The 25,795-nt window shown below is 44.0% G+C and overlaps 1 long non-coding RNA gene across 1 annotated transcript; it reads left to right on the plus strand.

Moving 5' to 3' along the window:
- Positions 1 to 9,693: 9,693 nt before the first annotated feature.
- Positions 9,694 to 12,666, plus strand: LOC118699100 (uncharacterized). The gene is made up of 3 exons (XR_004982029.2): positions 9,694 to 9,902; positions 10,610 to 10,810; positions 12,228 to 12,666. It is a non-coding gene; the product is annotated as an uncharacterized LOC118699100 (long non-coding RNA).
- Positions 12,667 to 25,795: the final 13,129 nt, after the last annotated feature.

A 25,795-nucleotide genomic window follows, 5' to 3' on the forward strand; every position in this document is an offset into this window, starting at 1 on the left:
AATTGCTGCTTCCTATTCCTGAAACAACCCTTTCAGGTTTGTCTGAGCAGGGCACTATGAAAACTCTATGATTTTGCACATGTGCACAACACTTGCTCATTACTTCTGGAAGTCCATACTTTTGCCGTGCTGCTCTTTACAGAACCCCAGCCCCACCGAGCCTCCTGCACAGTCTCCTAGCAACTAGGAGAATTATAACTCTCATTTTGGCACTGGCGAAATGATTCCTTCTGCTGCTTCCCCCAGGCAAGCACTCTACAGTCCAGGGTGAAATGCACTGGGCAAAGAGATGGAGAGTACTGGTCAGAAGGCTTGCAGAGGCTGATGTCTGTAATTCCCTGTGTTGCCAAGCAAAGCCTGGAGTTCCCACCCACTAGGGCAGGGTCAAGTGCCAGTTGTTTCCTGCCCTGCTCTGGCATATTAGATAGGGGAGAATACAAGCAGATTCCATAATTTTTTTTTTAATTTTGTGACTTCTGTAAGAAGTAGCAAAGTTGTTACAGTAGATCAGAGTTTTCGTTTTGAATAACTTCATTTTGGAAAGGAAATTTGGCATATAGACTTTTAGTCAGCAGCAAGTCTCCCTTTACTTGTCCAGGAAAGCAACTGCAGAATCCTGATGCACAGCATTTTTTCCTGCATAATTAATAGTCTCATATTATGTACTTTTATTTGTTTAGACCTCTACTTCTACTATAATATGGCAGAAACAGTATCACAATATCTCCACTCAACCGTATCATCACATCATCACCAAACAAATTAAAAGATTAGGAGATAAGTGAAACACTGAAAGGTAGAAAATCTTGTGCATGTTCCATACAAGAGCCTTCAGCTCTTCAACTCTCCTTAATAATAGAGCAAAGTGAAATTTCTTCCTCCGCACCCTCGTTTCTCTCAATCCACAGGATTGTTAAGGAACTGTAACATCATTGTTTTTAATAGGGAAAAAAAAAAAAAGAAAAGCTGAGGCTTAATGGTAACATTTAAATGGCATACAGAGCCCTTTGAGTTCACACCTCATTAAGGTGAACAGGAAGAGAAGGGGTGCACATCTTTGTTGTTACTTTTGCCTTGCAGCATTTTCAGCCAAGCTATGTGAACAGACCAGGAGCATATTAACTTTGTAGCAGCTATGTTTTTGTAGCAAGTTTTTTTTGTTTGGGTTTTTTGGGTTTTTTTTTAAGTTCGAAAATTGCAAAACATTGTGAAATGGAGCCAGGGCAGGCCCTTAAAGGACAATTATTTTGGCTTCCTATTTTTTGCAAGCCAGTCTACCGCATCCAAATTTCCTCCCTTATCCAGTTTGAGGGGTTTCTTTTGACTAAACTTCACATGCCCTCCTATTTCTGATATGTGCTCCCTAGCACCAGAAGTGACTTGGCACAATATTTCTTGCTCTGGACAGAAGCATGCTTATCTGAGATGACCAAATGCAGGAACATCTGTAAGTTGTCTGTTACATACTCCTGTAGGAAACTCTATGTTGCCGTTGCATAGGTGATCATATTTGGCCCTAAGATAGGTTTTGCACTGGGATCCTTCAGCATGTTTGCTGACAACAGCAAGCTATGTGGTAAGGTCAACAAGCTGGAGGGAGACCTTGACAAGCTTGAGAGGCCGGTATGTGCACACATCATGAAGCAAGGCCAAGTACAAGGTCCTGCATCTGGAGTTGGAGCAATCCCAAGTACAAGTACAGGCTGGGTGGCGAATGGATTGAGAGCAGCCCTGGGGAGAAAAACTCGGGAGCGTTCATGGACAAGAAGGTCAACATGACCCAACTCCAGAGAACCAACCACATCCTCAGCTGCATGCAAAGCCAGTAGCCAGTAGGTCAAGGGAGGTGATTCTGCCTCTCTACTGTTCACGTCAGACCCCACGCAGAGTGCTGCATTCAGCTCTGGGGTTCAACATAACAAGGACATGGACCTGTTGGAACGAGTACAGACAGAGTCACTAAGTTGATCTCTGGACTGGAGCGTCTGTCCTGTGAAGACTAGGCTGAGAGTTGGAGCTGTTCAATCTGGTGAAGAGAGGGCTTCAGGGAGATCTAACAGTACCTTCCAGTACCTAAACAAGGCCACAAGAAAGCTGGAGAGGGACTTTTCCCAAGGGTAGGTGGTGATAAGAATGGCCTTAAGCCGAAGGAGAATAGGTTTGGGTTAGATATTAGGAAGAAATTCTGTACTACAAAGGTGGTGAGGCACTGGCATATGTTGCTAAGAGAGGTTGTGGACTCTCCATACCTGGAGTAGGCTGGATGGGGCTCTGAACAGTGTGGTTAAGTGGAAAGCTCCCTACCCATGGCAGGGGGATTGGAAAGACATATTAAAGGTCCCCTCCAATAAAAACTATTATATTATTCTATGATTTCTGACCATATCTCCCAAGGCTTTAGCACATATCAGCTTGAGAGCATGATTCAAAAGAGTCAGAAGAAGGATTTCTGTGCAAAAGTTCTTCTAGCCTGCTAACCCAGCTTCTTACTTTCATTTCTATCCTTTTCTGTTACATCAACTGAATGTGGATCAACCACTCCCAAATATTGCTTTACTGTTATCATGCAGCAGAGATTAGGGAAGACAGTAAAAGTTATTTTCATGCAACTTGACACTGGGATGTCCAGGATAATGGAAGGAGACCTTCTTTTTGCTGGTGGATCATCTGACTGTCAGGCAGACGCTGACAGTTAGTGCATGCCACAGTCATTGTGGGTTGTCCTGTAGGCACACCATCATGACAACTTGCGCAAAAGAAATCTATTCTCTCAGCATGTGGTCTTGGGATATTTAACGCTTCTGCATGAAAAAGAAATATGCATGAAGATTGGCCATAAACTTTTCCTGCCTCCATCTCCAGGACCACCCAGCAGGGCAGATGTTTTTGTCCAAGCTGAATGGTTTTGACACTCGGTGTCTTTTTCATCCTGACTTCCACAGATCTTTGTCATTTTGGTGTCATCAAGGCAACTGAAGATCCTATGGTAGAGAAGATTTTTACATGATTGATGATTTTATTCCTGTAACTGGAGTGCTTAAATCATAGCTAGGGTTTAGAAGAATGGACTTCACAAACCGCTCTGCAGACAGTGTTAGTACTGTGGATGTATGGACTTTACCAATCCAATAGAACACCTAACCATCTCAGCCTGAAAGACAATACAGGTTTCTGTCACCCACAGAATAGAATGATGATCAGACTGCTGCTTTCCCAGAGTGACATTCACCAGCTTGATCAGCAGGGATCTTGCTTCCTCACAAGAGTATGAAGAGTGATAAGATGTGTATGTCATTTTAAGAAACACCTCTTCATATACCCAGCAGAAGATTCTCAGCTGGTGGAGAGTGGTAAAGTGTGAACCCAGTAGGCTAAAGAAAAGGCAGTCCTTCTTACTGAATAATTTCTGAATAAAGTATGGCCAGTGCCATTTCTACTCCTGCCTTCTACAGTGTCTCACAAAATGCCTCTAAGGAAGAGGACCTCCAAGGCTCTCCAAGAGTTTTCAAGGCACAAAAGACCTGAGGTGGCTAGCCAGTGTGCTTGTCATCAGTGGGGCACAGTAAGCAGCAAAAGAACTAAATGAAAGCACTTTCTTCAGTGTTTTGTAATGCAAGAGAAAATTTCATACCATGGAAACAAAATAGGAAAAGACACTCTTCTTCAACAATCCATGGATAGGTTTTCCATGGGTTTTTTGACTATCAGGAAATGGAATATTTTAGAGTCTTCCTAATTTCTTCTTCCATCCTGCACATTCACAAGCCTGGGGATACCTGTGAAGATTGTCTGACTTATTAAATAATTTTTAAAATATTAGAATAAAAATGTTACAGATAATCTGTTATATAAGCACTTTTAGAATCATCACAGGCATACCAGCTGCTTATAATAATGATTTTTAAAGATGCAGATTTGCACTGCCAGTAAGTGCTAGCAGTAGTCACACTGGTGGTTGAGAATGATTTCTGAAGGATACTGTTTCCCTTTGACCACACACCAATGCACTCTTTGGGAACAGAGTGAATGGTGAGCAGTTCCTACTTCCAGACCCGGAAAAACTGAAAATCTTGTACTGTGGTGACAGCTCTAGCTGTGTGAGAAGACGGTGTGGAGGAGAGGGCACCAGTGAAATATCTGGGCTGATTATGTTCCAGGAGTGGAAGGCTCTTGCCTTGGAAACCATAGAACAAGTCACTGCCCCTTTTTTGTCTTCTGTCTTGCTGTGGGCTCTTCAAGTCCTCATCAGAGAGGTCACTTTAGATTATTTCTTTTTCTTTTGTTTGGGATTTGTTGTTGTTGTTGATTGGTTGGCTGATGGTTTTTAGGGGTTTTTTAGTTGTTTTGTTCTGGTTTTTTTGTTAGACGTTGCTCCCTCACTTCACTGGCTTAAATGTTTATCCAACAGATGTCCAGAGTCACAGTGTACTTCATGCCTATATGAGCTCTTTCATTATACTCTGTTGATTCTGCTCTGCTTATTGACTCACTCTAAGTGGACGAAGGTTTCTTCAGGAAAAATTATGACCATATCTCTTGTTCTCAATTCAAAGAAAAGAAAACTATGTTCTTTGTATTCTGTGACCTGGTAAGACCACAGAGTTCCTCTTTTATCCCTGCATTTTGGCCCGTATGTCATCTGCTAGCAACCAGGTACCCAGTTCATGAGTGCATTATGGGGGGAATTTCAGGTTAATTTTATAAATCACTGGAAAGAGAAGTCAGGGAATATGGACTAGGTGGTCATTCCAGAATGTTTGTAAAGAGAGATTACTGGTCAAAAGACAAGTAATTTTCTTGTGTGTAAAAATCTACACCTGACACTGCATGAGTCACTTGCTAAAGAGCACACCATGATAGAGACAGTGTTGGTGAGCTACAGGAAGTTTGTTCTGGCCAAGAAGCCTACTGAATGTTGATACATTAATCTTTAAATGCTAAAGGTAAGTACTGGCATCCTGGATAGGAGAGGGGGACTATTTAAGCAGGCATTGACACAAGACTAAGGTGAAGATTAGCCCAAACTGTCAAATTTATTCTCTCCTTCTCTCCTAGGATGTGAGGAATGGACAACCTCAAGGAAGGCAAATTCCACAGCCTTGGGTGGAGATTTTTACAACATGCAATCACTGATGATCTACAGTCGGGACTTAGAGACAATGTCTCAGGAGTATAACTCCGTGCTGTTGTCGTGTGAATGACAGAGAGTGCTGTCTAGAGAAACAAGAAGACAGAGCAGCTAAAGAAAACCCATAGTTTTCTTTTAAAAATAAAATATTTATTTCTAAAGCAAATATTTTCAGCAGTCGTGGGCTATTTAAGTTCACCATAGTCACAGCTGCGCAGGTGCACAACAAAGTGTGTTGTTGCTGTATTTTGCTGCACTGGACTTATAATGGCACATCCTGACATCATACAAAGCTTTCTTTTCTTCAACCCTGAACATGCCCCACTAACAGTGTCAATTTTCCAAACTGAAGCTGTAAACCAGGAGAGTAACCAAACCCCTTGATGAGCTGGGTGTTATGACCTGGCTAACCTCAGCAGCATGTCCAAGGTGAAAGAAGCATGTAAAAATGGAATGGGCTACATGACAAGAGATTACATATGCATAAGGCACAGGTGACCACAGGTAATTTGTGTTGCATAGAGGTAAGCCACAATAAGGAAGAGGAGTGGAACAATACAGGCCCAGGGAACAGCACTGTAGCCCTGAAGAGTTACCGAAGTGTGGCATAACAGTTTTGAACTTTGCCAGGAGCCACTCACTCTCAGAGCCAGTTTTAGAATGAAACCAACTCCTGGACAAGCATTCCTGTCTCTCAGGTGCATATAAATTCAGAGCAAAAAAAAATTACTTAGAAGTATATAAGCTAAAATATGAATCCTGCTTTATACTTTAAACATAGAGTGACTTTCTGAAAGACTTGGTTTTGTGTTCAGAGGAAGACTTCCTGTCACGTTAATATTTTTTACTAGACACAGGAAATTTGGGTTCCAAATGTGACATTTTCAGAACATTTTGAACATATGGAAAACAGGATATAATGGAGCTTTTCTGTAGTTTAATCATACCCAGTAGTTCTGTGAATACTCTAAATACAGAGATGCATGCACTCAAGTTACTAAGGTAAGACTATTAATCTTTTTGTTAATTGGCTTAACTGATTAATGAAGCAATATATTTTGCAGCACAATATGTACTATTGCAAGCAAGTGGCAAAGCAGGACACCATGGAGCTCTTGGGTAATGGAAGTAGAGAAAGTCAAAAGAAGGTGTGACTGCCAGCAGCAGGAAGTCAGTCTAGGCCAAGAGCAGCTCGATTTGACTAGGATGAGGAAAATCAAGCCTTGTCACAAGAATGGTACTGATTGGTAAGGCAAAACCAAATCAAAGCAAGTTTTACTTCTTTCATTGGCCTCCTAGCCCTCAATATTACCATTTTTTTCATAACTCCTCCCTGTCTTCTTTCTGCTTCTTGCTGAGCCAAAGAAAGGAAAATATGTTTGGAAGTAAGAGGAGCTGAAGCAGCAGAAAGATGTGTAAAGGGCATGAAGCTTGGTCTATTAGACTTCACAGAATGTGAAGGAAAGTAATACATGAGCTTCTCCAAAGAGGTAAAATTAACTTACAGCCCATAAGTAGAAGTTTTTCAGTATATAATGTATTTTGCATATCTGCATCATAGTCTCTTATAGAGATATATTAGGGAGGAAAAAAAGTAAGCAGTGCTTTTCCATTGGAATATTATTTGATGTTTTCTTCTGCACCAATGAGAGTAGTTTGTTTTTTCCTTCCAGCGAAGGTTTTACTTTCCCTCACTGAACCACATCCTCTCATGTTTTCTGTGAAATTTTGACAGATGAAGTTCTCTGAGAAAAGATGGGTTTCTTTGTTTCTGGAATGCATTGTGCCTATAACTCTCATGGTCTCGATTCAGGAGTAGGATTTTTTTAAATATCTTTTTTCATTGCTACTCTCTTTTTAAGACTGAGCTGTGATAGTGGAATGGAAAATATTAGAAATAGGGCTTTTCCAGCACCTACAAAGCTACAGCTTGTTCCAACACCACTCCTTGAAGGCAGGATAAAGATTAAATCCAAACCACACCAAAAGGACACAGCACCATCCTTAATGCAGCAGTGCCCACACAGAGGTCCAAATTGCAGTTCAGACCAGGGTGATCCCAACCCCATCCTTGGCAGCTGCCCCAGGGCATAGGGCAGGCTACTGCCCCTACGGCAAGGACCACATTGGTGCCCACTCTCTTTTAGCCCAGGGGAGTCAAGGCAACTGCAGTGGGAAAGGTCCCATGGCAGCCAGTGTGGGGCTACACTGCTATGCTGCCTCCTCTCACCCCACACCGGGCAGGCAGAGGTGCCACAGCTGGAGGGGAGGCAGCTACAGAACAGCAAGACAGGGAAGACATGGCACTCCTGGGCTCCTTTCCTTGCCCTGCCAGGAGCACTTGCTCAGCATCTCTTTTTTCTTTCTTTTTTTTTTCTATTTTTTTTTATGTTTGTTTTAATTTTATTGTATTTCCTACAATGTGGGAGGGAGCTGCAGCCAAAAATAATGTTGCCAAGCCAAGGGGATTGGCACACACTGCTTGGAGTCTGCAGCAAGAGCAGAGGCTTTAAATAGACTGAGCTCTGGCTACACGCTGCTCCTGGAGGGCTGGCAGTCTAACCCCAGTGAGCAGAGACACCAACTGAGGTGCAGGATAAGCTGCACCTCTCTGTCCCTGTGCCTGTGGGGTGTTATACTCCCATCTGTGTTCAGCCCCCTCACCTCCCCTAGCTCCCTGCTCACCCCAGGGCAGACTGCAGGGCTGCAAGGGCTGGCAGTGCAATCCATCCCCTGGAAATAACTCTACAGTTACTAGAAATCTGTCATCAGTAAAGCTGTGGTGGTCTGGTGGCAGCACATGTGCATGGTGGGGAAGCCTCCGCTCCAAGTGTTACACGTGTGAAATGCCAAATGTGGTGAGAGCTAGCCCAGTGAGGAGGTATTGGGATGGTTTCACAACCCTGCTGCCACAAAAGCTGTGCAGTATTGCTGTTTCATTACACATTGACCACGGGTGAATTTTTTGAGATAAAGAAGATACACGATTTCTGTTTCATCATCCTTTCCCTGAACCAAAAGTAATCCTTGTGAACATCCCTCACCACTGCTAATCAAACAAAAACCTCAAAGTTGACCGGCAAGCCCAGTCAACTCTTCCCCCTTGCATGACAGTGCCATCCATGGGGGCAGGGTGACGAGCTCCATTTTGTAGCAGGGCATGACAAAGCTGTCTCCTGCCCCTCTCGAAGATGTAGGAGGGCCCAGAAAAGAGCTTCTCTGAAGTCTACAGAGTTCTTTGGAGTATCGCTTTTTGCTTAGCGCTTTACGTGCAAAGAAAGCACGAACTCCTGCAAAGATGCAGTGCTGAAGGCTGAAGCGTCTGTTTGCTCCTTTGAATTCTCTTCTGCCTCTCAGCCCTTATTTCCTCAGCACCCCGTATTTCTGTCTCACAGCAGCTGCCGATGACTTTGCTCTCCGGGGGGAGAGGCCGCCTGCACGCTCCCCTGGCTCCCTCCCCGCCGGGGGGCGCTGGGGCTGGGGCCGCCCGTCCTGGGCAGCTTGAGGAGGAGGCGGGCGGCCGCTCCGGGCAGCATCTTTCCGCTTGTTCTGCGGCCTCTCGCTGCTTCCGCTTCACACTCTCGCTGCAGGGCAGCTTGGCATGTCCTTCCCTGCACTTTCAAAGGCTGCCTGCGCAACTGAAGTCACTTTCTCTGCTTGCTAGTTTCATTCCCTAACTTCGGACTTGCTTCCTCTCCACAACCTCAATCTCCCAAACTGACGAACACCAAAACTGGGTCGGTTTCTTCCTGTTTCACTCAGTGCACATTTCTTTGACTCTTTCTGTCGTTATTATTCTGAACTGGTATTGCTTCCTCCTGAGAAAGAGTGATATTTTCAGTCCAATACCAATTTCTTGAGTAGAATAAAGAGGACAGCAGTTAACGTGAATAAATACTTAGGATACAGCGGACATATGTTGGTCATTTCCTCTCTGGCATCCCAGTGTTACTTTACGGCGACGGCAGCACCACTTAGGCGTGTTCCAAAGGCAGGATACTCTTTCTAAGAGAGTATCGTCTAAGACGACACAGAGCAGGTAGGGGCGCCGCTACCCCTCCTTCTAAGACACGACTATTTATTTTTGTCTCTCTCTCCGATGGATACATAAAACACGGAGGGAACAAGGAAATGTTCAGACACTTAGGCTTCACTAGATGGAAAAGGAACAAAAACCAAAAAAAAAAAAAAATTAAAAATCCACAAAAACCAAAACAGAGCAAGAAAAAATCACCCTCCACTAGCCCCTTCAGCCGCATTAGGAAAGTTTCCTCTCACAATAGCAGCTGCAAAGTTGGCTGATAGATCGACTGGTATTTGTGGCTAAAATTCACATATTTAAAGCTGAAATAATGAATGCGCCGATCACTCTACCGCCACCGCCCCGCTCCCGAAAAAATCCCACCCAAACAAGCAGCGAACGGGCTCGGTCCGCCGCCGCGAAGCTCGAGAATAACCAGAGCATCGGCAGCAGCGGAGCGGTGCTTGGCTTTTGTCTCCGTACGCCTTCTTCCTTTCCTTCCAAACTTTTGGACGCTCTCTCCGAGCTGTATTTATAGACCTGGAGCACACGGCTGTATTTTTTCTTATGCCTCCTTTGGCTTGGGCTTAAGTCACTGACGGGAAAAATAAAAAAGGCGGCAGGCAGGCGGGCAGACAAACGGGAGGACAGAAGGGGGGAAAGCTGGAAGTCCCGCAGGCTGGACTCGAAGGGAGGCTGGGGCAGGCGGCCGGAGGTGCGGGACTCCCTTGCTCCTAACAGGCGAAAAGAATGGTAAGGGTGAAAGTCCGGCCCCGGCTCCCTGCATGGGGAAAGGAAAGCCTCTTGTCCCCGGGAAAGGGACAGGCCGGGGCTGCCGCCCCATCCCGGTGCAGAGGAGCCGAATCAAGAAGAGCTTGTGTTTGTGTCCGGAGGAGGGGAGTGGGCGGCGGGGGAAGGAGAAGGGGGCACACACCACACAAAGTTTGTGTCATAGAACCAGATGAAAATAAGGTAAGCACGAGGGCAGCGAGGCTGCCGTCCAGTGCCGGGGGGACTGGAGAGACGGAGCCCCGACCCGCCTGGCTGCGGCGGGCGGCGGCCCCGGAGGCCGGCGGCTGGCGGGGATGCCGGGGCTGGCGGCACGGCGCAGCTGAGCCCGGATGCTCGAGGGCTGCGGCCGGAGCCGCGGGGCAGAGCGGCAGCGTGCCCCGGGGCAGCGCAGCTCTTCGCGGGGACGGGCGCTGGGGAACAACGCCGCTCCGCTGGGCTGCCGCCGGCTCTGTTAATACCATTCTTCGTCACTACAGTGCTTTAAACGTTCAAATCCAAAAACAAACCCCCAAGCCGCTCACGAAAATAGGGAACTCACAGCTATGTGGAAGCACGCTTATTGGAAAAGGGGAAAGATTTCCCTGCTTGCAGAAAAAGTGATTGGGAGATTAAAAACGTAGGCGTCTGGGGTTTTGATGATGTTGTTTTGCTTTTATTTTCTCCTGCAGCCTGCAACTAAAGAAGTTCTCTTTTCCCACACCGTGGATGCTGAAAGACTCTAACCAAATATCTCAGTAACGTGGATGGTGTAATTATCATGTTGTTAGGCATTCCCATATTGACGTGCACCACACTTAGCGTCTGATCTCCGAAATATATGTCAAAGCAGTTTCTCAGTTTTTGGCATGTTTAGAGAGCCTGTCCTGCAGGTAAGTAAAACATGGGGCTGTGGAAGGAGCTTCCTTTCGGGCTGAAAATGAGAATTTCACGTTTGGCTTCGAGTGGCAGAACAGCTGGAGCAGCATTACACTTGGCTGTGCAATTTGGCATTACCATGACCTAGTTCAAACACCATGTTCTGATGTGCCATGAGGAAGGTACAAAATTATTAAATCTCCCAACAACCCATCAAATCCCGTTCAGAGCCCTGGCTCTGGACTCTGGTTTTTGGGGTTGTTTTTAAGCACTGACGCTTCAGAACTTTCCCCTTTCACCTCTCCGGGCAGATTTTTCTGTTTGATTATATTAATAATCTGATTTCTATTTGCCCTTCCAAATGTGAAAATCAACCCCCTTTCAAAACTGGGAGGGGCTGTTATTTTTAGCTCGTTCGCTGGAACAAAATGTTCCAACATTCTCTGCTTTGAATCTCACTGCGGTTTGACTACTCTTTGATATAAAAGACTGTTGGTTATCCTTGTCAAAGTACCTGTTATGGGAAATGGCTTCCTCAGCCTGGCAAGTCACTCTGAACTAAGTAGACAGCAGCATTTGCCTACCTAAAGAAACGCTTATAGTATTGCAGGAAAATACCCCAAATATTAAACATAAAAATTTTAAATATTAAAAACCATTACAAATGGTAAATCTACTGTAGGCGATACCTTTATGACGTTATTAATGGTGTGCCCAGCTATCAAAATAAGTAAGAGGTGAATCAAATATTCCTATGTTTTCTTGTCTCCTCGACAGGTATATTTTTGTCAGCACTTGCTGAACAGTTTCAGGGAGTACCATATGCACTTGATAAACAGCACTAAAAATGTGAATCCGATTCAAATATCACTTAAATAGCCCTGTTCCCCCTCTTCCCCCTCCTTTCTCCTCCCTTCCCAGTTGCAGTTCTGCAGCCACTGTTGCGGTTACAGAGTAACATTTAAACGCTGTAAAGTGCGTTTAAATGTTCTTCAACCCTGCCCCCTTTCCTCCCGCGTCCGCCGAGGAGTTCCAGATGACGTTACTTCTGTGACCATTTTAAAAACCTGTCTCGGTATTTAGCTACAAACCGTCCAACCTAAATGCAAATAGTGTTATAAAGGGACATAACAAAGTAGGAGAGAAGGAAGGGAAAGGGAGATACACACTTCTATCAAATGATGCTTCCCAAAGAGAGAATTATATTGATCTAGATTTTAAAAGCTTGTATCCTTGAGGTCATAATGCTGTACACATTTCTATGCACGCACAGGTATAGTCTGAGGTGTAGGGGTTATTACAAGAGTTTTCAACTGCAGTCATGGCTGCAGATTTACAAAGTTATTTTATCAGTTGCGTCTGGACACCCGCATGCATTAGCAAAAACACTGCATTGAATCAAGTGCCTGAACATTGCAATCTTCTTCACAGGATTTTCTGTACCACCAGAGAATAGCCGGCTAGGATGCCCTCCTTCGCCAGAGGCCAGCAGCTGAACGAAGTCAAGAGAATAAAATAAGTGCAAAGTAGGGTTCTTTGCAAAACGAGGGTGAAATGCACGTACAGAGAGCATCTAGAAAAGATGACAATCCGAGTTTTGTAGCTCCAAATCATTACATTCTCGGTAACAGAACACCATCATTATTCACGAGTGAAAGAGACAAAATCCTGGTCATATGGTGATTATTGTTATGACAAGGACCAATAAAGTCTTTGTCATAAAAATAGTGCTTGTTATGAAGAAATTGGGTGAGCAGCCATCCAGATAAATATGCCCTGTGCCTAACAAGCCTACTGTCTTCGTGATGTTTTGTGTGTTGCTAACCGCTCGTCGTTTTTCAACAGCTGTGGGCATTTTTTTCCTTGTAAAAATGCACATTGTTTTCCACTTAGCCTAATTTCAGCACTAAGGCTCCGAAATTGTACAGAGAAGTAAAAGAAAGGTTATTTCTTCCTGCTTGTGCACTCAGATAAATTCGATACCGACTATAGCTGTGCAGTAACATCGTGTGATTCTGTAGAGCCCACTCAAATATTAGAGCCTCTAATTCCTCTCTATTTTTAATTCACCTTAGTTGCTTTTTGATGGTTTTTTGAAGAACAGTGGTCAATTATTTTTACAGCGCAACACTGACGTTGTTCTTCAAGTTAGGCGCCTTATGTTTGTATCTGTATTTACTTCGCTGTTACAACATCCCGCGGGACCGGTGTATTTAAAACAAGAGGACGGGCACACGCCCAGGGAGCCACGAAGAGCGCCGAGAGCTCAGGGGCGGCGGGGTTGCGCCGCGGCACAGACCGCGGGCTGCAGCCCGCACCGGCGCTTCCCAGCGAGGGCAGCGCCGACGTGGGCACCCGGCGGCACAGCGCTCCTCGCAGAGGCTGCCGCGCTGGAACATAAAGCCCCCATAAAGAGGCTAGACACAAAGCAAGGAGCCCACAAACATAGTTTGGGGATGATGGGTAGCGGGAGGACGTGCATCCGGTGTTCACCACGGGAGCCTTCGGGAAGATTGATTCCAACGCCGCGTCGTACTCGCTGCCGATGAGCCGAGTGCGGGCGGCAGGGTTTGGCCAGGGCGACGGGCCCCGCGCACCTCCTCGCCATCGCCCTCCGCGGCCGCCTTATCGCACACGCAAACCTCCGCCTCCGGGAGCGTGGGGCAATCCTCCCCTGACCTTACAGACCACTTCCCGCCCACTCAGGCCGGCGGGATTCCTGCGGTCTCCGCCGCCGACCCGCCAGCGGGTCTGTCCGCCTGCGGCACGGCGGGCACCTGGCTGTACTGGGGCAGTGCCCAGCCCTCCTTTTCATCCACGGACCGTCTCGAGGCTTTTCCGCATTTAATCGTGCGCGTCGGCGGAATCAGACCGCGCTGCCGAAGCCGGCGGGCGAGCGGCAGCAGTTTCCCGGCGGGTGCCAGCGGCAGACGCTCCCTCCGCCGGGGCGGGAACGCCGGCCGTACCCGGGGTCTGCGCTGCACCCCTCCTCGCCCCCACCCCAAAACCCATCTGCCGCCTGCCTCGGCAGCGCCGTGACCGCGGGCGCGGCCTCGGCCGGCACTACTTTTCGGGCGCCCGAGATTTCCATTCCCCTAGGGAAAACAGCCCCCGATCTGGCCAGTGGCCCTCGGTGTCCCGCGGCCGCCGGCGACACCCGCGAGCTGCCTCGTGGGGCGAAGCGGCCCCCGCACGCCCCGCGCGCGGCACATGCGCGACCGCGCAGCGCTGCCTCGCGGGCCCCGCGCGCCCCCTTGCGCCCTGCGCCCGCGGCTCCGCGCCGGGAGGGTCGGGCCGGGGGGGGCCGCAGCCCTGCCCTCTGCCCTCTGCCCTCTGCCCTCTGCCCTCTGCCCTCTGCCTACTGCCCTCTGCCTTCTGCCCTCTGCCCTCTGCCCACTGCCCTCTGCCCTCTGCCCTCTGCCCTCTGCCCTCTGCCTACTGCCCTCTGCCTTATGCCCTCTGCCCTCTGCCTACTGCCCTCTGCCCTCTGCCCTCTGCCCTCTGCCTTCTGCCCACTGCCCTCTGCCTTATGCCCTCTGCCCTCTGCCCTCTGCCCTCTGCCCTCTGCCCTCTGCCTACTGCCCTCTGCCCTCTGCCCACTGCTCTCTGCCCTCTGCCCTCTGCCTACTGCCCTCTGCCTACTGCCCTCTGCCTTATGCCCTCTGCCCTCTGCCCTCTGCCCTCTGCCCTCTGCCCTCTGCCTACTGCCCTCTGCCTTATGCCCTCTGCCCTCTGCCTACTGCCCTCTGCCTTATGCCCTCTGCCCTCTGCCTACTGCCCTCTGCCCTCTGCCCTCTGCCCTCTGCCCTCTGCCCTCTGCCCTCTGCCTTATGCCCTCTGCCCACTGCTCTCTGCCCTCTGCCCTCTGCCTACTGCCCTCTGCCTTCTGCCCACTGCCCTCTGCCTTATGCCCTCTGCCCTCTGCCCTCTGCCCTCTGCCTACTACCCTCTGCCCTCTGCCCTCTGCCCTCTGCCTTCTGCCCACTGCCCTCTGCCTTATGCCCTCTGCCCTCTGCCCTCTGCCCTCTGCCCTCTGCCCTCTGCCCACTGCTCTCTGCCCTCTGCCCTCTGCCCTCTGCCCTCTGCCTACTGCCCTCTGCCCACCTCCCTGACTGCTAGGCCAGGGGGCCACGGCCATGCCCTCTGCCCTGTGCCCACCTCCCTCACCCCTAGGCCGGGGGGCTGAGTCCACTCATGTGCTCCTGTGCCCCCGGGCTACAACAGCTCCCCAAGGCAGCGCTGTGGGCTTTCCCCGTGGCATCCCTGAAATGCCGGCTCACCGGACTCCGAACCATAAGCTTCACTTTATGGAAGGCAAGCAATGGAAAAATTACTACGTTTATAGGCTCCTTTGAAATGATTAAAATCTTGTTCTACTCTGGACTTCCTAGTACCGCACAATGATTATGGACACAAGTTTGTATTGAGGCTCCAGAATTCATGTTAGTTTTTAATTAACTGAGTCATGGTGAGAGCTTAAAACTGTTTACTGGGTATTGCTGCATGCTGCTTCTTCATTAAACTGAAAAATAATGTTCTATGGAATCATTTTGGCAGGTTTTCCAGAGAGTTTGATGCCTGCAGAGGTCTTTATGCAGAACTTTTGCACAGAGCTGTCAGTTTCCTGCAGTCTAAGTTTTGCACCATGACCTCCAGGATGCCATCTCGTCATGGACGGATATCATTGTTTGTGGGGACCTACACCTCCCACCCTTTTCCCGATTTCTTAATCAGCTCAAATCTGACATCAATTGGCTGCTTATAGGTCATCGCTGTTACTAACTCAGTCCTGCAATCAGATCTTCAAAGTCAGCCAGGTGGTCCCATTTCAGGAAACAGAGGTGTTTCACCAGTATGGAACTGCCTCCATGAGCGACAGTGTGCCACACCTGATCTCTGTTTTGCTTTAGGTAGATAAGCTTGGCAGAATTGTGCAACCCACCAAAATGGAGAGCATCAGCTCCTACCATAGCTATGAAATGAAATGAAAGTTCTCCCCTTACTACAGAACTTTACTAATGGAAATTTAGACTAAAATCTAAAATGAAGTTCTTTGATTGACATACATGTGACCACAGTAAAGAGGCATCTTCAAGAATAAGAGGAAATGGGACCTAACAAGAAAGGATGAAGTACCTAGATTTCTTCTTGAGGGTTGAGGAACACCATGGTAATGGCCTATTTCCCCTTTAATGGCAGTGGGAAGAAGAAAGGGAGATGGTCTTTTTCCCTTGCTATTTGAATATGTCCATCCCTAACTTCCCTATGTTTCCAAACAGAGTTGCTATCTGGGAATTTGTCATGCACCTTTGGGAGCTGAGGAACATATGGCCTATTTAGAGATGACAGGTGGGGCAAGGATGACTCTTCTGATGCCTGCTGTTAGAGAAGCCAAATTAGATTTTGGTGTAATTTATCAGAGCTGGAGGCCACCCCATGTTACAGTAGTTGTCCTAGTTATACTTATGGTCACAGTATGCCATACTTTTTTATGCTAATTTCCTTCCCTTTGTGGCCCACAAAGGGAAAGAAATGAATAATGGTGTTTCTAGTCCACCAATAACTGCCTAATACCTACGAGCCAATATCAAGTGTGAATGAAGACCTCTCACAGGGATTCCAGTAAGTCCAGTTGCCACATAGGCTGTCATGTCTCTGCACATAAAAGTTTCTTCAGACCAGACCATAGCAGCAGAGGCAGACATGAGAGAAGGAAGGTTGTGAAAGTGTTACTCAAGACTTGGTCCAATGCAGAAGGCTCCACCCCGTCTGTTAATGGGGGATGTTGAGCACATATTTCTGGGCTTAACTCAAAGTATCTTAACATTACCCCTGGGATGAAATATACCCTCTTTTATGAGCTCAGGAGTGGTAAAATAAGAACTTTGGTAAATTATGCAAAGGGCATCCTAATTCATAAATATGAAATGGGTTCCTTCCAAAAATGATTTGCCATGTTTTGTTACCATATATTTGGATTGCCATGATTTTCTATACTTATTTTTTTATGTTTTTTTTTTTAATGGGAGTTCATTTCTAGGGAATTTTATATTCCTCCCTTCCCTGGTCAAGATTCTAGTATGCAAAGTCAGGTTTGTTTTAATTTTTTTACTTTTGTGATTCATCTCTCAGAAGGCTTTCAGATTCTGAGGGAGAAGAACTGCTCCTATAATGTTAAGGCAGGGACCAACAGAAAGGAAAACAGAAAAGTATATTTTTTTACATTTATGCCACTCCTTGTAAAACTTATTTAGAGCAAATCACATGGTAACTCTGAAAAGCATACTAACACTATATCCTCACCTGGTTTGAGTGTTTTTCATTTCATTTCTTTAGATCCTCTTCACATCCACACCTAAGGACACTAACTTATGTGTTACATATATATATATATATAATAACTTATGAGTAACAATGTCTTACTCATTACACAGGTGGTATAGCCTCAATAGAATCACAGAATAGTTTGAGTTGGAAGGGACCTTTCAAATGTTCACTAGTCCACCCCTCTTCAATGAGGAGGAACATCTTCAACTAGACCTTCAAGATTGTTTATCTTTGAATAGAGCATCAGATTTGCTACCTCACTCTGCACCTACAGCAGACCACACCAAGGCTACCTACATTCTTTCTCAAGTGACCTGCCCTGCTCTTTGCTTTTATTCAACAAATAAATGAATTCATCACGCCTGATGAAAAGGGAGAGATGCCGAATTCATGGGGGACTCACTGGGATGACCCCCACCATGTCTTCATAAAAATAATACTAATTGGTCTGCAAGTTTAAAAGCAAAGAGCCCAAACAAATTCTACTGGTGATGAGCTGAATCTGTGTTTGCCAGGGGTTTTCTAGTTAACCCTCAGAACAAAGGTAGTTTTTTTATTAAAAAATTCCCTGTATCATTCCTGAAAAGGCAGCCAGAATTAGTGGTAACTGGTACTTTATTTCCGAGGCAAGCTCTGCTGAACAGCTGATACTAAGCAGGAGGGAATTGTTCAAACATCTGTCTTTGTGGCAGAATTGGAAGCTTCTGAGATGATTCCCCATAACTGCAGATATAAAGAATGAACAGGCTGATTTTAAGGAAAGTGTGATTAAAAAAAAAAAAAAGGAAACAAAACACCGAAAGATGTTTGAATTCTTAGACTGTGCAAGACTTTTCCCTAGAAAACAGAACATATACTCTCAGGCATTTCTTTGTAATTTCATTCCATCTGTTAGACATGTAAGTATTAAGAATGCTACTCTCTTTTTTCAGTAAAAAGGAATAAAAATTGATGTGTTTCCCTTCTTTTCATTAAAGGAAGGAAGTGAGAAGTGAATATAGACTAAAGATATATTTATGGCAGTTTGCTGTCATTTCGCACAATTCCAGAAGTGTATGTAAAATGGAAAATACAGGCCAATAAAAGTAATTTTCTGAGTCCTATTAGCTGCCAAATGGAATCACAATATACAGTTAGCTGGAAATCTGCAAGATTTCACACCTAATTCTACTGGACTGAAATTTTAATTTGCCATCAGAACAAAACCTCTAATTGCAAGCAGAAGCAGCTTATTACATCTTTTATGTGACTCTGACTCACACATTGACCAAACTGTAAGGAAATAATTTTCCTTTGCATAGAGATGATGATCCCACTTGGATGTTCTGTACCTAAGAATTCCTCTCAATTTACTAATAAGAAACAGAAAATGAGAGGAAATTATCTTCATCTGTTTCTCTCACCCATAAAGCCCAAAATAGACAATGTGTTAGAGCAATTGCATACCCTTGCACCTTCTCCAGTTAACTCCTCTTGCACAGTCCTCAACTAGCAAGCTGTTAAAGAAAAGAACTTTGGGGAGAGGAACTTTTATATCTCAGATATCAGTGAAAGGATTGTAGTAAATGCAGGGGCAAAACAGAAAAAAATAGTAGAGTTAGGAGTTAGAAGGGTAAAGGGAAAATGGGGGAAAGGGCGCCTACTGAGACTTCTCTCTCCAGACATTCATGATCAAAGCCCACCACTGCCATTAGGCAATCAATCTGCAGTTGCATACATAAAACTTTGGCAGTGTATAGTCTCCACTGCTTTCAACAGAGGCTTTAGACATCTGAAACTGGGCACTCTCCCAAAATTTAGATCCAGTTGCACTGTACATTCCAGAGAAGGCAGCATCAAATCAGAGGCCCTCTTTTACCATGCTATTTTCAAGCTGAAGTGTATAAAAAGTTATGCTCCAACCTCTCCATTTAACCTCTTGGGTTGGCTATGTTTGTGTCCTCCAACTTCATAAAATGGCACACACTGCTAGTAGGCAATTGTTGGCTAAAAACATGGTTGTTTTAGGAGAGAATACTGGTAATGTGTGCCTTTCTTTCCTGACTATTTGTCTGGGATCATTCAGTTGCCAACTACTTCTTAATTTTGCAAACATAAATCTACTTCAGCATCGCATCCTATAGGTATAATGCACATTGTTTCTTAAGATGAGTGACTCTGAATCTCCTGATTTGTTTTGCTTTTCAGCTTTTAAACCTTTCTGTCTTTTGTGGTAGGACATTCTCCTAGACTTCACTCAAAACCAGTACTAGCAGCCAGCCAAAGTTTTAGCAGCTTCCTATTCTTATTCATGCCACAGCCAGAAGTTTCTCAAGCAGCTGCACTGGATTTCTTGCAGAAAGATATACTCAAAGGAATTCTGCAATCAAAGTACAGAATGCAGCCTCAGTTACTTAATTGTAGTCTATTTTCCTATACCTCTAGATCTTACTGCTTTCTGCTGATAAAACACATCTTTAGAAATAACTTAATCTCTGTGTATCTGAAGAATACAGAGACTGCCCTACGTTTACTAGATTTCACAATTATAGAGTATTCAATTTCTTATCTATCTATCTATCTATCTATCTATCTATCTATCTATCTATCTATCTATGTCTTTCATTCCATTATCAGAAAAGAGTACTGTAACTGTAAATATATGGGACATTTGCTGAACTCTTCCACATCCACAAAAATGCCCTGTGAAATGTGCAGACTTCAGTGAAGTTCTGCAGAAGAGATCCTTCCACAAGAAAAAGTCAGAGACTAAACACCGCTTAATAGGATACACATAGAAGTGTGGTGAGATCCAGAGCATGCCCATGAAATCATCTGTTTATTTATGATAAGAAACTCACTTCCTCTTGGATAACCTCAGGATTGCTTTTGTTAAATCCTTGGCAGCTTAAAAGTCCTCTTGCTTTCCAGCATCTGAGACTTCTTCCTTTCTCTTTTCTTCTCTCTTCCCCATACAAGGGCCCCCTCTCTTCACTCAGTTCCCACTCTCCCTCTCAAATGACATTCTTTCGGTACTTGTCTGCACAAACAGCACAAGGCCCAGGCTGTGCTTCTGAAAGCCAGGAATAATGCCTTAGTCTTTTGCAGTGATTGATGCACTATCCATGGAGAATGCTGTGCCATGGTCAGAGAGGTTCACAAAGCCATGCACTATTAAGGTACCTGCTGATCTACTTTTTACTTTCATTGTAACTTAAACAAAAAAGTGTGGTGGATGTTCCATGACTATATGGTCATTTTTGTTGTTGTTGTAAAGCTGTAGCTCAAGATTTCAAGTCACATCCAGACAAGGAATCACACATACAGAGATCTATGTTACAAAAAGGTCTATATTTAATATTTAAAGCAACTAAAACTGGAATAAAATATTTTGCTTGAACAGATCTACAAGGCAAGTCTTTAGTTCAGTCTGTGCTGCCTAGTCTAATCAAACACACAAATAACCTTACTTTGATTAGTATATACTAATCAAAATATATCAAATATACTAATATATATAGCATATATACTAATATATATACTATATACCTATATATATACTAATATATGTATCAGCTCACATTTCCTTTCCTAAACCTTTGGCCTGACATTGCACAAGTATACCTTCCATGTGTATCCAAAGACTAGAATACAGCTGAAGATGTTAATACTTGCCCAACTTGAGTGAGTAGAGAAATTGTGCTTTACCTTATGCCTGATCCTGCACCTGAGGCATGCAGACATCTCTTACAAGACAAGTTCTAAAGGGTTAAGAGATTTCAGTTTTATTGTGATCTTAGTAGCTGAGTAGCTGAGTTCTATCCTTTAACATTAAAGTCAACAGCAGAATTCTCATTAACTTCAGCATTAAATGGGAATATTCACTGAGCATCTGTCAGGGGAAAAAGATACAGTAGAAATTGGAGAGTTTTAAATACCTATAATGAAAACCCTGATACAGACATACTGAGATGCTGGCAGTTCAGGAAAAGCTTTATTGATAACTCCTTAAGAAATTAACCTGCTGCTTTTCTCTGGTTATGATTTTGTGCATGGAAAGCTGAACCCTTAGGACATTGACATTTTACCAAATCACCTAACAAACAGTCAGAGCACAGCTGGATTTCAGTCAGAAAGTCTCCTGGGCAAGCTGGAGTTTTGAAGGTAATAAGGTAATTGCAATATTAATTTATATACATAATTAAACAATTTAGTTAATTTATAGTTGCTAATTATATGCTATATGCTATTTTTCTGTATGTCTAAGTCTCATGAGTAAAACCTGAAATGACTCTGTAAAGCTCACAAAGGTTTTCCAAGTTTCAACAAAATGTTGCCATCTACTGTTAGTATAATAATAATAATGAAAATGCTAAATAAAACTTAAATGGGTGAAACAAGTACTGTAATTGTGGAAGAACTTTGTGGTTATTTGCGTCCTATTTTGCTGATGCACAAGGGACTTTTCTTTGAATGCACAGGCAATAATGTGTTCGTAAATCCTTCTGTATGTCAGAAGGAGAATAGAGTTCATTGTTTGCAAGATCTCATTATTATTACTTTTCAGCTCTAAAAATGTTGTAATAGTTTCCAGAACTAGCATTTATGGTATTCAGTATGTTGAGAGAAAATAGGCTTAATTGAAAAGCTTGTTCAAAATGTTCCTCATCTATGCTTTTTTTTTTTTTTGACCAAGCACCCAGAAAAGTGATAGTCTCTTGCATAGCAGATTGCTAAATATTTTACTTCTCCTATTAAAAAATAAAAGTGCACACATACATACATGCACGCACCCTTTACTGAAAAATGCATAAGGGATACATCAGGGTCAGGCAGGAGTATCTTAACTAAGGACATAAAGACCTATCTGTTTCAGACTGCTTCTGGGCTGACAATAGCAAAAATACTGTCAGGTTTTTATGTTATACACAGCTGAAACAGTTAAAAATTGATTATAAGTGTCAAACAGGAATTTATCTCTGAAGCACCAAAAGTGAAGACAATGTGCTTTTTTCCCATATATGATGCTGGAGCAGGATGTGGATTTCAAACGATTATGGGATGGTATCTCTGAATTCCTCCTGTGTGGACCTTAACTGGCATACTTATTTTCTCATGTCTCATATTTGCTGATTAAAGAGAACCCACTGAGTTTTTTACATCAGATTTTGATGGAATAGTAAAATCTATTCCACTCACAAAGCCTAACATGTTTCAAAGAGAACTTCCCATAATTTAAAAGAGACCTCTGCTCATGTGTTCTTTTATTACAGTCTCAAAGAAACAACCTCAGCTACCTGTCACAGGTATGAGCTGTGAAAAGGTCAGAGGCTGTCCATACTACCTAGAAAAGAATGTATGTAAATACCAAAAGAGCAAAACCCATGGCTCGTGTCATGCAGTGCCACCTGCACCTGAAACTGAATTGTAAGTGATTTTCCAGTGAGACTGAGGAGGCTTAGTGCTGCTTCTGATAGAGCATTGATGTAGAATGGCTCTTGATCAGCTGTATAATACAGTCATGAAATGGAGGGAACATTACTCATGTTTATTGTTTCAAAGTATGCGTATTCAAGGTACAGGAAAGTGAACTTCTGTGGTGTATGTTCTGATCCAGCAGACAAGTGCAGTTGTGTGAAGCGCAGTCTGGAATGGACTATGCTGAGAAACAGAGAGCAGTAGCTCTGGCCCCTGGAATTCTGTGCTGGATAGCTTTTTTCACCATTGTGTGTCAGCCAAAAGCAGTTTCAGAAATAGCATGCAGGTCTCTTTGTTAAGAGGTTATGCAAAACAGGCCAAAGTGCCAATAACTTTTTGAGAAACAAAAAGGATGGAGTTAGGAAAGCCCTTACTCAGCAGGAGTTGATATGATCAAGGGACAGGAAGAGCAGCAATAAGGGATAGAAAACTCTGACTCCCAGTGACATCTTTGCCTTGATTTTTTACTCGTTGTGTTTGTCTTCAGGTCTCTTAGGTCCCTAAACCTATTATCAAGGTCTTGGAAAATGAAACATCACCGGGATAAGGGACGATGGAGTTCAGGACTACTTAAGTAGCCTGGATGGAACAACCGCATGGGACCAGATGGACTGCCCCTCAGGATGTTGTGAGAGCTGGCTGATGCCCCTGTGACACACTCTGTACAACCTTCAAATTATCATGGTGTTTCAGAGAAATGTTTCTGACAACTTGAGAAAGGTAAATAATGTATTGCCTTGCTCAAAAGGGTCAAGGAGGTGGGTGGGTTTAGGGATATCGGGCTGGCCAGCCTCACCTTAGGTCCATGGTAAGATTATGAAGCAAGTCCTCTGGGAAGCCCTGTCCAGATGATGGAAGGAGAATAAAGTGTTTGGGAGTAAGGACAATGTCCTTAGCAAGGACAAATCACACCAGGCCAGCTGGATTGCCTTCTGTAACATCCCATGTAGACAAGAGGTGAGAAGTGGATACTCTTTCCTCAGCTCAGTGAGGCCTTCCAAGCAACCTCCTGTAGTATATTTACAGATGGATTGGTGAGATATAGATACTACAGACAAACTATACAGCAAGTGGAAACGTATCTGGATGGCCAGGCTCATAAAGTAATGATCAGAATTATGAAATCTGCAGCCAGGTACTTGTGAAATTGTGCAGGACTCAGTCAGGGAGTAGGAAGTGCTTAAAGTAACATTTTGCTTGCAGATTTTGTAATTATGAATAAATAAAAAGCAAAATTTTCTAACTTTCAGATTCTTTAAGACACTGAATCAAAGCATATGCTGTGATTTTTTACTTTCTTTGATACTGATTCTTGTGTTAGATTTGTCAGTCTGTAATTGTCAATCTGTTGAGACAAGACTGGTCATATCAAACTATTGCTAGATGTAATAAAGAAAGCATCTTACTACACATGAGAATAAATTGTCAATAGTTGCCTATTGTCAATAGTTTTTCACTTTTGCCATCCTTTACTGTGGCTGTCCTAATCCCAAACTCTTCTGGGAGGTGTCTTGCATTAGCCTTTTCAGTGGTGGCAGTAAAAATTGCTTTAGAGTTAAAAAAGCTCTAGCTGTGATTTACCTAGTGCTGGTGATAGGCTGGCTGGTGGACACAACAACAAAAAAAAATCCAGAAGATGTTATGGCAGTGTCTTAGGACTTCCCCCATCTAATGCTGTCAGTGAAAACTTTTCATTAAAAACCCACAGTGGAAGTATCTGACGTCAGCATATCCATAATGTTGCTTTTTTGTGGCATTAAAAGACATGCTCTGTTCATAGATGAGTTGTGTCTTTTATTTGCATGAGCAAACCCTCATGGTGATATTTTTCCCATGGTCAGAGCAGAGATATAGCATGAAAAATGAAGCCATGGCCAAAACAGTCTTCTCTGTGCAAGAGAAGATTCAGTGGGAATCTTATCAATGTGTATGAATACCTTTACAGGAGGAGCATGTGAAGAAAATTCAGTGAGGCTCTTTCCTGTGGCATCCAGTGACAAGACAAGAAGCAATGAGCTCAAATGGAAACAAGGGCAGCTCAATTTGAACGTGTGAAAACACTTTTCCACTATGAGGATGACCAAGCACTGGCACAGGTTGCCCAGAATGGTGATGGAATCTCCATCTCTGGAGGTAGTAAAAAACCAACTGGAGACTGTCCTGGACAGTGCTTAAGCAGGATGTTGGACCAGATGACCTCCAGAGATGCCTTCCAAGCTCAACTGTTCTGTGATTCTGAGCAGCTTTTTACCATAGGAAATGGTGGCATAATCTACTAATTCCACCTTGTTTAAGAATAGCACTTTCCTACTTTTCCAGTAGATAGGAGTGGTATGGTTAGACAGGAAGAAGTGGAAAGTAACATGCAAATGGCAATGTGTAGCTGTGCTTAAGCACACTATCCTCCTCCAGCCATGTAACCAAGCAAAGGGTTCCTGCAGTTATCTGAAAAGACAGCTTTGTCCCTTCTTCACTTTCAGTTTTGTTCTTCAGTATATACATATTATAGGTTAAAATTTAAATCACATTAATAAAACCCAAAAAGGTCTAGTTACGTAATTATCAGTTATTAGATTGCTACAAAAATCATGGAAGAGGAGTTAAATGCAGTGGGATTTATGAAAACCGGTTCCCAGAGGATATAACACTAGATGTGCAAAATAATAAAATTTAATATGAAACATGCTGTCCGTCTGTTTTGGAGAAAAACTAATCTTTCCAAGAGAGCTTTCTAGACTTAATTGGTCACAGTTCCTGGTAAGGACAGAATGTTACAATTGTCTATGAAACTTTTCAATTTGGACCAGAAACATGTCACACTTCTCCTCAGTTTATTCACGTCAGTTAGCATATACTGAGTCCAGGGACAGCAATGATCCAAAGGACAAACATCCTTTAAAATGGGCACATTTTGTGATAACTGGTCTTTGTTTTGTACCAAACTTTGAAAAAGAAGGACTTTTGTGCAGATCAAATGAATTGCAGTGTCATTGAATGTAATTGTTCTGATTTTCATGTCTTTTTTTTTTCTTTAAGCAACTATTGGAGACTGAGGACTACATAATAATTATAACCACATAATTATAACCATCTAATCATATTTATAACTATATTATTATAGTTAATAAATACTATTCAATAAAATTATGATTATATTATCAGAGAATCCTGGAATGCTCTGGATATGAAGGGACCTAAAAGATCATCTAGTTCCA

The sequence above is a fragment of the Molothrus ater genome, chromosome Z, assembly GCF_012460135.2.
Source record: "Molothrus ater isolate BHLD 08-10-18 breed brown headed cowbird chromosome Z, BPBGC_Mater_1.1, whole genome shotgun sequence".
Lineage (NCBI taxonomy): Eukaryota > Metazoa > Chordata > Aves > Passeriformes > Icteridae > Molothrus > Molothrus ater.